This window comes from Fukomys damarensis, unplaced genomic scaffold (genome assembly GCF_012274545.1).
Source record: "Fukomys damarensis isolate Sample0158 unplaced genomic scaffold, DMR_v1.0_HiC HiC_scaffold_2, whole genome shotgun sequence".
Classification (NCBI taxonomy): Eukaryota; Metazoa; Chordata; class Mammalia; order Rodentia; family Bathyergidae; genus Fukomys; species Fukomys damarensis.
This window is the reverse complement of record NW_022900914.1, coordinates 1,790,271-1,804,532: the sequence shown is the minus strand read 5'-3', so window position 1 is coordinate 1,804,532 and position 14,262 is coordinate 1,790,271. Positions and strand designations below refer to the sequence as shown.

Sequence of the window (14,262 nt, the reverse complement as noted above, 5' to 3'; positions counted from 1 at the left end):
TTTCTTTTGGTACCGGGGATTGAACTCGGGTCCTTATGCTTGCAAGGCAGGCAGCGGAACCATTGAGCTAAATCTCCAGTCCCTCTTGTCAATAATTCTCATACCTGTCTCATGTTTTCATTGGCATTTGTTGATTCTCTTTTTTCCTTCAAACCAGAATTTTCCTTTGAGTGAGTGAGAGTGTGTGTGATGTGGTTTTTGATTGTATCCTTGGAATTTGTGGTATTAAGTTACGCAAGACTGGATCTTATGTCTATTTTTACATTTATTTATTCCTCATAAATCCACGTTATTTTTTTGTCCATTAAGTTTACTGGTACATTTAAGGTAAGCAGTACCGTTACAGTCATCACTGGGATCCTGCACCTCTACATGATGTATCTTGGTTATTTTTTCCCATTCCCCTGCCCTCCCTTCACCCCCTCCACCCTTCCCTAGTTACAAAAACTTAGTTTCCATTTCTCATACTGTTTCTTTTCCCTTCTTTCCTTTCCCTTCTCCTTTTTACTTCCCTACTCCTTTAGACCTCTTTTTCCTATTCACATTATCAATTATACCGTTTGAACCTTATTTATACTTTGTTTCTCACACCAGGGAAACTATTCGGTGTTTACATGTGTGTCCCATTTATTTCACTGAAAAGTGTGGCCTCAATTATTTAGCTATAAATTCATTCATTTAGCTATAAATGACTCTAGTTTCTCATTCTTTATGGTCCCATTTTATAGAAAAACCACATCTTCTTTACCCAGTCACCAGTTGATGGGCAAATGGGCTGTTTCCAAGTTGTAGCTATTACAAACTGTGCCGCTACAAATGTGGGTGCACATATATCGCCGTGGAATGATTCTTTTAAATCTTTTGGAAAGATACCCAGCAGAGGGATGGCTGGGTCACATGGGACCTCTGGATCTTATGTCTTAAAGATGGCTGTTGTACACATCTCCTCTCACTCTGCTGGTGAGATGAGAAGAAAGTGTGCTCTGCTGCCACCACAGTGGGGTGATAGCTGCAGCTCCCCATTTCTGACCCCGCTGGCATTTCACAGGTGAAGCTGGGAGCGCCACCTGTACTGCTGTCCATGTGGTTTCTGCTGGGGGAAGAGAAGACGGGGAGGTCTTGTCACTCTGGGCGATGCTGCAGGTTTGGCTTCCCACCCCATCCCTGAGTCTTCTCTGATTCTTCCTGGGTCAGGGAGGAGGTGGAGCCTTGTTGTATCTGGGCAAAGACAGAAGTCTGGATTCCCCATTTGGTCTTCACTAATAATCTGGATTTGAGCCTTTTTGCATATGTGAATGAATGTTGCCTTGTCAAAATTATGTGCTAAGTTACAAGTGGACTTCTTGTCCACAACTCATTTCTTGGAGGTGTTTCTCCATTTTTTTTCTTTTCTTTCTTGATTATAGGCGTGCGCCACCACGCCCGGCTGGCATTTCTTCTTTTATTGTAAGGTGATCCTGGGTTGCTACTTTAATGAATTATAGTGTTTGTAATTTCATAATTCACAATTCTCCCTTTATATTTTGACCTAAGTTACTCTGGAGTGGTCTTTTATTATTAAATCACAAAACTTTTATTTAGTCACAAGGGTTGGTATTTAGGGTTACTCTGGATAAAAAAGAATAATTGGCATTTTTAGATTACCTATGACTCTCAAGTTTTAACTTAGTAAAATTGAGTCATTTATTATTTTGTTTATAAAAAGAAAACATTTAATAACTTGGTTGGCTGGGAGCATAATTTTCTTTTACACCCTACTCCCTTGTCTCAGATGCAAGTCATAGTGTTTAGTGTAAATTTGTGCATAGAATTTTTAAGACCTTTTAAATTTTGGCAGTGGAACTTCAGGAATCTATTCAAATTTTCTTAGACTATTACATTATTTTCCATTAGCAGCAGAATACTTACAGAAAGGATAGATTTTTTTCTTCTTAAATTGTGCTTTGTAGTTTTCTCAGTGTTGCTTTGCTCAGGAAAAGAAAAAATTACTGAAGCAAAACCTTCTTTTCAGTTATTATTACTCAGTTGTTTAAGACCCGTGGCTCATGCTAGAACATAGAATTGTACAGATTGGTGGAAGCAATCCCTGCTTTTTTCTAGATACACTGTTGTTAACAAAACAATGTTTAGTAAGTCTGGGCAGATAGAAGTAAACAGTCTTTGTAAAAGGAACTAGGAGGCAGGAAATTTTTGTCTCAGTACAAATTTTATTGTAGAACTTTGCTAGGTCATCTTAGTCAAATCTTGTAGTTACTTTTTTTTTTTTTTTGTGGTACTGGGGATCAAACTTAGGATCTTGCACTTGCATGGCAAGCACAGTGCTGAGCTAAATCCCCAGCCTTCATACTTACCTTTTGATCATAGCAAAAGCACTCCTCTTTTCTAACATTTTTTTTTGCCATAAAAAATCAAATTTGTGCCATAAATGTAGATATTTTGAAAACTATGTACCTCTTTTTATTTAGTCCTAAAAATATCTGCAAACACTATCAGCTTTTTAGCTGCTTTTGGTCTCAAAAATGTCTTAAAGAGAAAGCTGAAACTGCATTTCCCAAATGTGAGAAAGCTCAGTCTTCATTTCCAGGATTGGCTGTTGCTGTTTTTGCTATGAGTAAGAAACATTTATTTTTTTCCCCCTCAGACCTCTGAGTCTTAGCTGTCCTGGAGCTAGATATTTCAACCATGCAGATTCAGACACAAGCCTTGCACATGGCCGGGAGGACAGTATGGTGTACGGACATGGATTAAAATAGCTGTAATTAGTAAATCAACCTCACATTTAAGAAATTTGCTGAAGCATGTGGATCTTCTGACTTGTCCCAGAAGTACAATAAAACCAAACTAGCTACTTTCAAAGTAAGAATATGACAGAGCCAAAACAAAAAATTGAAATAATTAACAGTGGTTTGAAGTATAAATATTTGTCTCTAGAGAAACAGAGGAAGTCAAACTCACTTCAGATTTCAGAGAAAGGAGACGCTGGTACCTAGGCCACACAAACCATGCTACTGAGTTAGAAGGGAAATTTCTACGTAATACTTTACTTGGACGAATAGAAGCCCTACTACCACCCCGATAATGCACGGGGACTGTCCCTCCATCTCTGGACTGGTTCTTCGCTGTAGCAAGAACTAGCAGAGTCCCTGCAGATTTCATCTCAATTCATACTTTTAAAATGTGATGTGAAGAGATGCACCAAAGCCAAGAATTGCATGGACTTTAGCTGTGGATATTAAGTCATCTCACAATTGGTTGCTAAGAATACTTGCAGCTGGCAAGAAAAATATAGAGTCATGTCTAGAATTTTCTTTATGTGTGCAATATTGATTTACTTCCTTGCCATAGATGTCATTATCAGCAGAACTGGTATAGGTCAGGAGAAGTGGAGCGTGACTATCAGCCATGATCTGCTATTGGCTTGAAGGAAGGTACCTCCAGGGCTGTTGCTGTAGCCACTGAGAAAATCAGGTGAAAGGTCCTGCCCTTTCCAGCTTGTTGGTTTTACTGTTTTCTCAATGGGACAGTCCCATTCCTGCAGCACACAGCAAGAGGGGCGGCCACATGGCTGGCTTTGTGCTTGCTGGTTCTTGCCCAGTAGATGCAGCTCTGGCTTTGAACAGAGGCGCCCACTTGGAAGTAGTCCTGTTGGTAGGCGATTTCAATGCTTGAAACCCAACCAACCAACCAACCGGCCAATGAGTCCACCATGGTTGGTTCTGCTGGTGCTTGCAGCCTCCTCTCTTGTCCCAGGGCGCCTGCCTCCTCAGTGAGAGTGCTGTTGAAAGGTGGACCCACGGAAAGGGGCATTCCATAGGCTGTCATTCGTCGAGGCCTTGCCATATTTAGAATGTTGAAATGTGAAATTTACAACCACAAATATTCTCATTTTTTATTATAAAAAAGACAGGTTAAAAAACATGTAAAAGGCGAGAAGTTAGTAAAGTGCTCTGTTAGTAAATTAGTAAATTATTGCTTTTTCATATGATTTTCATCTGTTAGAATGAAGGCTATAACTTTTATTTCCAGTTTACCTTGAATTTGGAACATTTTAAATGATACCTTTGAAAACTTAGTTGTCAAGGGGAACCAGCCTGCTAATTTGATGACGAGGATGCCTTTAAATGGGACTTTATGGAGGGCCAGCTGCTCACCGAGGCACGTGGGAAGGGAGGGGAGAGAAGCCCCAGAAGATTTATCTAATTTTCTGAAGAAGTAGGGCCTCTAGAGGTGGGGAGGCGTTCCAGTGTGAGGAATGACCCTGGCCCTTCAGCCCTGGGATCTCCCTTTCAACTTGCTCTGCTCTTATTTCACCATGCGAGTGGAGTGGCTGGCAGTCCCTGGGGTGGGGGAATGGTTCCCTCTGTATCTCCAAGCCAAGGGTTGGTGCTGCCGCCGAGCCACTGGTGCCCTCTGGGGCATGTGGCTTGCAGAGCTGGCCAAAATGCCGTGGAGGGAGGGTGTCCTCTTCAGCGCATCTCTGTGATCCCTCGTCACTGCCACCTCTGAAGCCTCGGCCTGACAGAGGGATGTGATGGGCAGCCCGCCAAGGAGTGTGCATATTTATAGGATTAACAGCACGGCTAATACCCTAGGGTTCCCAGAGTTCACTGCAGCAGCAGCAGAAGCCAGGCGCAGGCCTCAGAATGAGTGTCACATCCAGGCCTGGCCTGATGTGGTCAGAGCACAGGGGTCCCATTGTGTTTCACTTGTGTTTCTGTATTTTCACTCTATAGCAGCGATCAATTTACAGTTTTACTGTAAGGAAGGTGTGTGAGTGCCCCCCACTACCACCAGGGATTGAGCTCAGGACCTTGTGCTTGCCAGGCAGGTGCAGCGCCACTGAGCCACATCCCCAGCCCTGCCTAGGCGTTCTTTTCCATCTTTTGATTAACTAGCTGAAACACTTCTAGCAGCTCTTCAAAACCAGAGGCTTTGTTCTTGGCAGTTGTTTAAGTCTTGCTGATTTAATTTCTGCCTTTTTGAGTAGTGTGCCCTCATTTTTGGAAAAGTTATATTAGGAAAATATAAAAAAGAAATTTAAAATAGTCTTTTTGCCAGATATTACCTCAGGTGCCATTTTTATGTATGCTCCCTGTAGTCTTCTATACATGTATTAAACAAAACCACGGTCATAGAATATATTTGAGTGTGCTTTTTTATAATTTTTTTTTTTTTTTTTGAGACAGGGTCTCACTATGTAGTTGAGACTGACCTGGAACTCACTATGTAGCTCAGGCTGGTCTCAAATTCACAGTGATCCTCCTGCCTCAGCGCCCCGAGTGTTGGGATTACAGGCGTGCGCCACCACGCCTGACTACTTGAGTGTGTTTTTTAAAAAAAATCATTTAATCGTGAGCATTTGGTCAATTTTCTTTCACTTTACTGAAAATATATTTAACCACTGTTAATGTTTTATGTGACTATATTTACATTTGTATTCTATTGCTGTGTAACAGATTGTAGTCCCAGGAATTTGTTGCATATCTGGGTCCATTTGGAAGCTGCTCAGTGCCTCTGCTTTTATGTCTGAGGCAGCTCCTCCCTGCGCTGTGTCCACCCTGTCCCCACGCCCTGACTGCTGACCACTCCTCCCACCCCTTACTCTTTCCAGCTGCAAAGACAAAAATCAAAGTGTCAGCCTGGCTGGGTTCTTATCTGGAAGCCCTGAGGCAAATCTGCCTGTACACTGCACATCCTGCTGGTGCTGGTCAGCTCCTCGAGGCTGTAGGACTGAGGTCTTTCATTGCTGGATCTTAGCTAGGGACTGCTCTTGAAGGCTGCCTGCCTTCCCTGACATAAGACCTCTGGGTCCTCAAGCTAGAGATGGTGCATTGAGTCGTGCTTGGAACTCTAATTTCCTTTTTTGTGATATGCTGGTGAGAATTGTCTCCTTTGAAGGTCTCAGATGGCTAGGCCATGTCTGCAGGACGGTCTCTATTTTATGGTCAGTCTGTGTCACATAACGTCGCATACTCAGGAGAGCAAAATCCATTGCATTGTCAGCCTCCAAGATTTTTCAGGACATTTATAAAATACAAGAAATCTTGGCGGCTATCTTATATTTCATCTACCATGTCCTTAAAATTTACTTAAGTTTTCCTGTGTTTATTTCCATCTTTTTATTAGTACTATAGCTAATGTTCTCAGATGAATATGCAATAAATGTTAATTTGAGAGGTGGAAATGATACTTTGTAATTTTCACTTTTATTTATTTGTTTATCTTTTTGATACCAGGGATCGAACTTGGGACCTTGTGTTTATGAGGCAGGTGCTGGAACCACTGAGCTAAATCCCTGTCCCTTTCACTTTTATTTTTAAGGAAGTTCAACATTAACTTTTATGTTTAATAGGCCCCAGGGATTTAGCTTAGTGGTGCTATGCCTGCCTCACAAGTATAAGATCCCTGGTACCAGAAAAAAAAAAAAAAAAAAGAAAGCAAAACTTTTATGTTTATTGGCCATTTGTATTTCATCTTATGTGAGCTATTCTTTGCTATTTTTTCCTTATAAATACTTTTCTGATAATACAGCTCTTAATAAGGACCCAATAACCGTATAATTTTGTCACAAATAGTTGACTTTTCCTAGGTACTTTTGATGCATGTATATTTTAAACACATGTATGTACAATTTCTTTCAACCTGTAGGATTGTATTTTGAAGGTCCTTTGTACCCCAGGATTTTAGAAATACTGATTTACATTTCCGTTCCACCAATAATGCACACACATTTCAGGAAAAGGAAAACTTGCATTGAGACATCATGAGTTACCTTTGGCCTCTATGATTACAGGAGTTGCTCAGAGTGGTAGACATAAGCTTCCAGACATTTACTAGCACAGTGAACTGCTGCTTGGGTGACCTTGGTCACTGAGATCGCTGCATGTACATTTTCAGCTTCTTCACTAAGGGCCGGGAAGTAGTGTAGTGGGTTTTCTGCAGTATGCAACATCTTCTAGGGTCCCCACACGAGGGTAACACCGTCTGTTGGTAAAATATCATGCTATTTTTCTTGTCCTAAATTGTGTATATATTTTTTTTGGCAGACTTTGTATTTAAGTTTTAATTTACATGGGATTAATTTTGATATATAGTGTTAGATATATTTATTATTCCTCCAGATGATTAAACTGTGATCTAAATATTAAAAAAAAAACAATCCATCTTTGTCTTCTGATTTCAAATGCTTTTTTTTTTTTGATCAGGGATTGAACTCTGGACTTTGGGCCTGTGAAGCAGGCCCCAGCACCACTGAACTAAATCCCCGGCGCTCATATGCTACTTTTCTAGTTCACTCTTTCAGATGCTATTACTCTGTTCAGTTGTTCTGCCATATGTGTTATTGTCAGTATCTTCCTCTTGTATACCTTTGCAGTCAATTCAGATACTTCGTAGTGCAAATCCTTTCTTGTAATGTTTAGTTTTCATGCTTCTTGGGCTGTCTTGCCCTTATGCCTTCGGGAAATTTAGAATGCGTTAGGTTTTCTGCTGGATTTTTTCCTTCCCCTTCCGTTTCCCTTCCTTCCCTCACCTCCTGTCCTCCATTCCTCCTTCCCTTCTTTCCTCCTTTACCTGCGCTGAGGATTGAATCCAGGACCTTGCACAAGGCAGCGGAGACTTCTAACTCTTGAGTTATATTGCCAGCCCTTTGGATGTGATTTTATTTGAAGCATATTGATTTTATGAAACGTATTTTGAACAAATGATATTTTGCAGTGTATAGTTTATTCTAGAAATATACATTTCTCCATTTATTAACATTTTCTAGCGTGTTCCTTGCCATTATTTTAAATGTGTTTTCCTATTTTAAGAAAACAAAGCCCGAAAGAAAACTTACTGGAATATTACAAATATTTCTCTAAACTATTTGGGAATAAGCTGCCAGTATGATGTCCTGTCACTATTGAAAGCATTCCTGTGGAATTCCAACAAATAGGGACCCTTTATCCAACTGCTGGAATAAAAATTAGGAAGTTAACATCAATATGTAGCTTTTGTCATTGAACCCACAGGTCTCATCAAGTTTCATCAGTTTTCCGAGCAATGGCTTTGATGGGGAGGAGACCCAGTTCATAATTGTGTTCCGTTTCGTCGTCTGTCTTTAGTTTCTTTCAGTTCTGAGTAGTTCCTGAGGCCTTCCTGAGACCTCAGAACCGTGACACTTCTGCAGACAACAGGCCATTTCGGCGGCAAAGTATCCACTGCTGGGTTGTGTGAACTGTGCCTCACGAAGTGGTTCGGATTCTGTGTTTTTGGCAGAGACACGAAGACGGTGCTGGTCCCCGGGTACTTGTCGCACACAGTGGCTTCAGACTGCACATGCAGAAGGCCATTGCCCTGTGCACACTTAGCTTCTACAGGGCCCTCTGGAAAGTGAGCGTTACTGTTTTCATCTCCTAGGTGAGGGCACTGAAGCTGAGACAAGCTCCAGGGCTGTGTCCTTTCCGGCCCTGTGCTTTGGCCCCTCTGTGGCAGCCACACTGAACAGGGAATGTCAGCATGGGCTCCGCACAGGGGCACAGGGCTCCTTCAGAATCACTCCAGATCCATCACTCCATAGTTGGGTGGCCTCAGAAAACTGAATGCACCTTCCTCGGTTTCATTTATTTACGTAACCATTCATTCATTATCTGTGGCACTAGGGATTGAATTTAGGACTCCCTTTAATTTTTTTTTTGAGATAGGGTCTCACTGAGTCACTAAGTGGCCCCCCTGGGCTCAGACTTTTGATCTTCCCACCTACCCTTTCCGCAGTGGCGGGATTACAGGCATGCACGGCCACAACTAGCCATACTCACTTGTTAAGCACTTACGTACTGCCCTGCTCCGGGCCTTGGAGGTGTAGTGATGTAAGGTGAAGTCTTTGTGTGTTTTGTGTGCTGGGATTGCCTCAGTTTTGCTCTTTGTAAAGCAGGGGTAAGGACGTCTGTGTAATCGAGTTGCGAAGAGTGAGCAGATCATGTAATGAGTTCCGGCACCGTTAACTGTGACCCAGCATCATGCAGGAGGCTGTTCCTGGCCTGGGGAGGTGCAGCGTCCTGCCACCTTGCAGATCAGGATGGAAACACGCAGCTGGGCATGATGGTCTTGTGAGGGCACGCAGGGCCCGGAAGATGCCTTCTGCTCTGCCGGAGCTCCTTTCTCTGCTCTGATTGCCCAGCGCTGAGGCCGGAGTGACTGTCCACCAGGAAAGCGAAGAACAAGCGAGGAACAAAAGGAAAGTATCCTGAGTTTCAGTGTGTGGAAGGCATTGTGGTTTTAGATTTTGGTTTGTCAGAATTGCTCACTGCGTTCGATGCCTGTCTAAAGTTCCCACTACTTTCCAGTAGAAAACACACAGCCAGCCAAACAGCAAGTTTCAGAAGCTTAAACACATCATGTTTTGTTTGTTTTTGTTTTTTGTTTCTGTTTTTTGGTATGGGATCAAACTTGGGGACTTGGACTTGTGAGGTAGGCAGCGGAACCACTGAGCTAAATCCCCAGCCCTGCATCATGTTTTTAAAAGCTGTTTTTGTTGAGAAGTGGGGTAACCACCACCAGACATTCTACTTTGCCCCAGGGTTACAGCTCTAAGAGCTGCATTTTTATATAATTTGATTGAAGACTCAACATTTGTGACTCCTTTAAGTGGCATTTAGTATTTGGATGGGAAATCTTTATTGTTTTTCTATCATAAATAAATATTACAACTTCGTACTGTAAACTGTGCTCACATCGGGCCGCCTTCTCTGATGAACTGCAAAGGAACGCAAACAGGGTGTAGAGCAGGGACGCTGGAGGCCCTAGGCCCACAAAGCCGCAGGTTGCTGCTCACAAAGTGCACCTTGGGCCACAGAAAGAGCTCAGATCTTCAGGCTCCTTGAGGTGGAGAATGAATCTTTTTTTTTTTTCAGGTTGATGTCAACCTGAAGGAGACAGCATAGGCCATAATTCTGGCACACAGCAGGTATCCAGCAAAAGAATTTACTTTCTTTTTTAAAAATCTGCTTTATAAATTCAGATTTCTTTGGTGGGTGTTTTTAAAAGAAGCGACAAATTCAGCCATGTAGGTTTCTTCTCCATGGCGGGAGAGCCTGGCCCTAGGAGGAGATGAGTACAAGTTTGTGGGTTGAATGGGTTGTGGTGTTGGGGGAAAGCTGTTTCCTGCCCCAGGCCTTGTTGGCAGAAGCAGAGTTGGGTTTGGAGGGCTGTGCTGTCCCCAGGCTCCAGCGGCTCACCCGGACAGCTACGACTTCCGGGCTAACGTGCAGGGAGGGTCATTCTCGTGTCAGCATTTGGGCCATTTGGGGCGCGTGCTGTCTTTGGGCCCACCTTCCAGATGTTCGGCGTCATTATAGGCGCCTGGAGTTTATTTGCTCAGGGAGGAAGTAGACATAGCCCGATTAGGAAATCAACAGGTAGCAAAGCAAGTATCCGGCCTACAGCGTGTCCACACGTGTGCAGATACACGTGCATCTGTCTGTGCACATGCAAATGTGTGCATTTTGGGGAGTGGCATCCTGGGGTAAGGAAAAGCATCACGAGAGACACAAAACTGTGACTTTGTGAGTCTGCCGGCCACGTCAGTGTTGGAATCTGGTTCCCAGAGAATCCTGGTCTAAAGAGGGCAAAGTTGTGGCATTTAAGGCTGCGGTTGTCCCAGTTGAGGCAGCCTCGCCAAGTGGTGGTTCTGACCCTGAATTTACAGTCTAGTGAGGCAGCCACAGGCCCATCCTCGAGTACAGGGAGCAGCTCGCTGTGCGTCACGGAGGCTGTGCGGAGCTGGGGGAGATGGGACAGGTCCAGAGCTCGCAGGCGTGGACAGGGAACAAGGGGATGCTGGGTCTCAGTGCAGGCTGCACAGAGGTCTGGCGGCAGCCTCGTCCAGGCAGGGAGATCAAAGAGCTCTTGCTGGATTCCAGACGAGGCGCACATCCTTGGGGAGCCAGGTGCTGCTGTGGCCAAGGACTTTGCAGCTTGCCTGGCTGGCTTTCAGATCCGTGGTTGAGAACAGACATGTGGAAATGATTAGAAAGCTATGATGCTTGGGAAAAATGTAGACATCAGTGACACGAAAGGAAAACACTAAAGTGCTCGCAAATGGAAGGTGCCTGTCGCTGTGGCTGATGTGCAGGGTGGACTCTGAGCAGCCCGAGTTTGCTGCTTGGGAGACCCTGCCTGTGAGCCTGCTTCCCCATCCTCACCAGTGCTGTGCACCTCAGGTGCACCCTTAGGAAGGACACGGCTTTCCTGAGTCAGAGGTTCCCTAAACTGAGGGTTCCACAGGGCTCCTGGAGGAAGGCGAGTGTGTGTGTGTGTGTGTGTGTGTGTGCACCCAGATACATAGTGGAGGTGTGAAGGACCCACGCTAGAGGCTGGTTGTCCATCTTTGAAAAGTTGTACTCTCCCTGAATCTAAGAATGTTCATCCATAAATGGAAATATTATTATGAGGACTCAACACAGGAACAAGTGGATTAGTGCATCGCTTGGCACATAGTAAGTACTCAGTACATTTCACCTGTGACCGTTGTTATTTTGGGGCACACGCTGATGTAAGATGGGTTCAGGGTATAGTTAGAACAGAAATAAGGTCTTCTTGGGGGGCACACTCACTCACACTGCTGTCCACAGTGCTGAACTAGCCTAGGGCTAAGCTTGGCCTTGCTCCTCGCCCAGGCCATGGCACCCAGCTGTCCAACTTCTCCCAGGGGGTTCTCAGTCAGGAATGTTGAAATGGCCAAGGCAGAAGAGAAGCAAACTGCTGGCAACTTTTGGATGTCATTGAGACATTTCTAGGGAGGGAAAAGGGACATTTAGTCTCTTTTAGGTATTTATGCTATGGAAGAATAAATCCGAATTATGTGACTGAATTAACTGATGAAAGTTGAGTGTGTGTGGTATGCTGGATGCTGGTCAAGGGGTAGGGCAGCGAATGTATAAGAGCAGCTGGCAAAGCCGAGAGCAGCAGGCATTAAGTGAGGTATCATCAGCTGAGTTAAAACTATTTTGGTAGGTATTTAAAATTTTTGGTTCAATAAAATATTTGGAATTTTTACTCCACCAAAGAATAAATAAACCCATTGCTTTCCAATCTGTGGCCAATTTGATCATACTGAATATCCAAACACATTTTCTGAGTGTAATACTTTTTTTGCGAGTATGGACAGTTTGAAGGGTAGGTATCTTCCTCACATTCTTTTTCTTGGGTGTGTTGGTGATGATTATAGATAATATTCTCTGGGTCTTCTTTCCTTTTTATCTCTTCTAACCTGTCCCCTCAGGTCTTCTCACTCTTTCACCTATCCATCCATCCACCACCCACCCATCCGTCAATAATCAAGCGTGCAATGCATATTAAATGCTGTGGTGCTCTGTACTATGCTTTGCATCAAAACATTATCTTTTCTAATCTGCCTTTGGTCATGGTAAGCTGTTCTCTGTCCTGGGCATCCCAAGTCAGCAGGGTGTGTGTTCATTCTCATTCAACACTTGCCAAACACTCATTGCAGATATGGCTGCAGGTAGTGGGATCACAGCGGTAAACACTACTGTCTAGTGTCTGGAAAAAAGCTGGTGATTGGCTCCCTATGTATTCTGTAGGCCCTCTATTCTCCATAAAAGCAGAGGTTCTGTTTGTTTTACTACTGCACATATCTGTGGTACACCATGACTACTTTCACTGTGGGGAGTTGGGGCAGGATGATGCATCTCGGTTCTTTTTATATCCCCTTCCCCTTGCCCACACCTCACTGTTTCTCAGTCCCTTTCCAGTTTGCCAAAGATCTATCTATTATTTTGGTTTATGTATACTTTGGGATTTTCATGTAAGAGAAATCATACACTTTTAAAAACTTGTCTGTCTGATTTATTTCCCTTAACATTATGGAAATCATGTCATGTCTGTTTTTTGCTCACTATTCTCTGAATAGTTTCCCATTTCTTTTTCTTTTTAAATTTTCTTTCTCTTTTTTTTTTTTTGAGACAGGGTCTCACTATGAAGTTCAGACTGACCTGGAACTCACTATGTAGCCCAGGCTGGTCTTGAACTCACAGTGATCCTCCTGCCACAGCCTCCCAAGTGCTGGGATTAAAGGAATGAGCCACCATGCCCGGCAGTTTCCCATTTCATTTAGTTGGGGAGTAGTGGTGGAGGTAATGAGAAGATGTTATATTCTGTATATTCTCTCTGTACATTCAAAGATAGAGCCCACTGAAATTGCCGACAAATTAGACAAAGGGTGAAAAAGAGTCATAATATCTTCAATGATTTTTGTCCTTGTCCACTGAAAAAGCAAGTTGCCAATTGCTAAGTTGGAGGAGACTGAGATTTACTGGTGAAAATCCCAAATCTGATTCTGGACAAGACTAATTTCCGTTGTCTGTTTAGTATTTAAATGGAAATCAAGTTCAGACTGAAAATACACATTTTGGAATCAGTAGTTTAAAAAATGTGCTTAAAATCACAAGCCTGCAGAAGATTGCCAGTACACAGAGAATAAAAGTCCACTGTCCTGTTTTGGAGCACTCATTAGACGTTGAGAAGATGAGGAGACTTGGAAAGGTACCTGACTAGGAGACGGTGATTAATTTGGAGGAGGGCCAAGGGGGTTTGCTAAAGGAAAAGATATTGGAACGAGGAGGCGTGGACTAAGGCTAAAAATGACTCCTGGAAGTCATAAGAGGTCTTGAAAAGGCATTTTAGAATAACAGTGAAATCAAAATCCTGACTAAAATGTCCAAAGGAGAACTAGGTGGAAAAGAGGTCTAAGTAATGACAACTCTCTCAGGGTAACATATGATTTGCAAAGGCTGGCCATCAGTAATTCATAATTTTGTTATTGCTATGTTTTTCTAACACAGAAGTGTTTTCCAAATACTGCATTTGCTTAAAGAGAACCTGACATGAGGTATGGTATTTCTCTAAACCGGCTACGAGTCAGGTGTGGCGATGTGCACCTATGATCCCAGCACTCTAGGAAGCTGAGGGAGAGGGGTAGCAAGTTCAAGCTAAGCCTGAATGCCTTAGTAAGACCCTGTCTCAAAATAGAATTATAATTATAATAATAAAAGAAACTAGGGATGTAGCTCAGTGCAAAGACCTTTCGTGCAGTGCCCCGTACTGGATAAGCAACAACAATAACAAAACCAAAACAAAACAAAAAACCAACAGGGAAAACAAAATTTTAAAATAAACTAGAAATTTATTGAATCAGCCAATGGGTGCATCTCTCCCAGCCTCTCTAAAAGCAGCTCAGGGCTTTTTTTTTTTTTTTTTTTTTTT

At 43.1% G+C, this 14,262-nt stretch overlaps 1 long non-coding RNA gene across 1 annotated transcript in view; it reads left to right on the top strand.

The window, feature by feature from the left end:
- LOC117285869 overlaps positions 1-14,262 on the top strand; it is a 41,655-nt gene that overhangs the window by 4,983 nt on the left and 22,410 nt on the right. The window lies entirely within an intron of this gene.